A 2,393-nucleotide genomic window follows, 5' to 3' on the forward strand; every position below is an offset into this window, starting at 1 on the left:
GAAAGCTTCCATACTGTCTCTGAATCTCAATCTCATCAGTGACTGTAAAATACTGACCACCTCTCCTCAGGCCAGTTTAGACTCCTAATAATCCACCTAAAGCACTATGCTATTTATAGCAGTTTAGTGTCCTTTGCTTAGCACAGTGACTTATAAACAATGCCATGTGCCTAGTGCTATAAAGGCTCCAAATTCCCCAGCTACTGTCATGAAAAACCTCCCCTCACTATCAAAACACCTATGGCTATTGGATGATCTCAGTAACAAATTGTTCTCAGTGGTTTTTGATTTTCACATGTGGGGCTTAGTGGCTGACAGTCTGGGAGGTTCTGCCAAGAACTGACTTCCTCCAGGTGTGCCTAGCTACTTAGCTCTAGCTACTCACAACCTCCTGGCTCCTACACAGCTGGCTCTTCCATCCATGGGCTGCCTGACTCCATGGAACAATGCAGGAAACATGCAATGTAACTGCAAAACTGCCTGGTCGGAGAAGTTGCAGAGGAATTGTGCCTACCTGCAGCAAAATAGAAAAAACTTCATTAGAACTGTATTGTAGCAACTTTGGCCAAGGGGGAGAAACTAGATCATCAGCTGTTGAGTTGGGTTTATGGGGCCCTGGGTGATCTGCCCAGTTCACCTCCCTTCAAAGCTACTGCTTCAATATCTGCAGATTGGAGCAGAGGTCACTTCGTGAGTTACTCAGTGTGTGAGGTTCTCTTAGTGTTTTAAATGCTACAAGCCCAGGAAGTAGCCTGGCATACCCTGGATGGTAAGGTGGCTGAAACACACATCAAGGACAGCCTTAGATTCTGAATCATTGTCATCTTTGTGCCCAGAACAAAATCAGGCATCCATCCACTGGATCTAGCAAACTAGGGCTGCAGTTCCACCAAAATGCTATAGGTGGGGCAGTTACCTGCCCAGGCTAAGACCTCTCAGGGTATGTCTACACTACAAAATTAGGTCAAATTTATAGAAGTTTGTTTTTTAGAAATCGTTTTTATATATTCAGGTGTGTCCCCACAGAAAATGCTTTAAGTGCATTAACTCAGCAGAGTGCTGCCACAGTACCAAGGCAAGCATCGACTTCTGGAGTGTTGCACTGTGGGTAGCGATCTCTCAGTTTCCAGAAATGAGATTCAAAAGTTTGCAGTTCTTTTCCTGTCTACCTGGCCAGTGCATCTGAGTTGAGAGCGCTGTCCAGAGTGGTCACAATGGAGCACTCTGGGATAGCTCCCAGAGACCCATACTGTCAAATTGTGTCCACAGTACCCCAAATTCAACCTGGCGAGGCCCATTTAAGCACTAATCCACTTGTCGGGGTGGAGTAAGGAAATCGATTTTAAGAGCCCTTTAAGAAGGGGGGGGGGCTTCATCATGTGGATGGGTGCAGGTTTACATAAATTTAACACTGCTAAATTCGACCTAAAGTCCTAGTGTAGACCAGGGCTCAGGCTGGCAGCCAGCCTTACCCGCCCTCCACCCTCACTGCTGGACATGGACAATGGGCTGCTGCTTCCTCCCCCTCCTGCCAGGGGAGCATGTAGTCATGATTCTGGAGTCTAACATACTGATGTACATAGCTGAACAGCTGTTGCCAAACTCTTCCTCCCCCCCCACACACACAAATCCCATACAAGGAAGCAAGAGTACAGATGGAGATAAAAGCTGGAAATGGGATTTCCTGGTCCTGTGTCTGGCCCAGGAATACATTTCAACAGGTGGGGATTATATATAGGAAAAATGCATTCCTTCCAGACTACAGCTGTTCTCATGTCACCTGCATAGAACTAAACATTTAGGTAAAACCTTGTGCCACTGACAATGTCCCTGTACTGATGTGAGTAGTGGAATTGCTCAGGGAGTGTCTGGGACCTGGCAAACAACCACCTTGCAGGCAGGGGTTTGACCTATTAAGTAAAACCAGCCAGATACTGGAGATAGTTGAGGGTCTCTTCTTCCCCCCCCCCCCCCCCCAACATGGTTAATGGACTGTGTGAGAAAGGAGGCTAGTTAACAGATGCTGACAGTCCAGCATAAGCACAAGGAGCAGCAGGCTCAGTGGAAGGGACATGTGCTCAAGGAAGTGGCTGGTAGCTTGTAACAAAGACTCACCCTGTCCCAGAGCTGGGGTAAGTTTTGTTTCTGGCTTACTCCCCTACCGTAGTCCAGTGATTTGAGTGTCTGAAATCTCATCCTTCTCCTCCCCAGAGAGAATCAGGCAGACTTCTAGCTTGCTGCTGGGATGGGATGGGATGAGGCAGTGCCCATGCAGTGGAAATATTTGCAGGGGGGGCCTGATCCATGCTTTTGCCCCTGCACATTCCCTGTACACTGCATGCATAGTGTGGGGGATGAGAGTGAGACCTGGAGCAGCTGCTATGTTGCCTGGG

This window comes from Natator depressus, chromosome 9, assembly GCF_965152275.1.
Source record: "Natator depressus isolate rNatDep1 chromosome 9, rNatDep2.hap1, whole genome shotgun sequence".
NCBI lineage: Eukaryota > Metazoa > Chordata > Testudines > Cheloniidae > Natator > Natator depressus.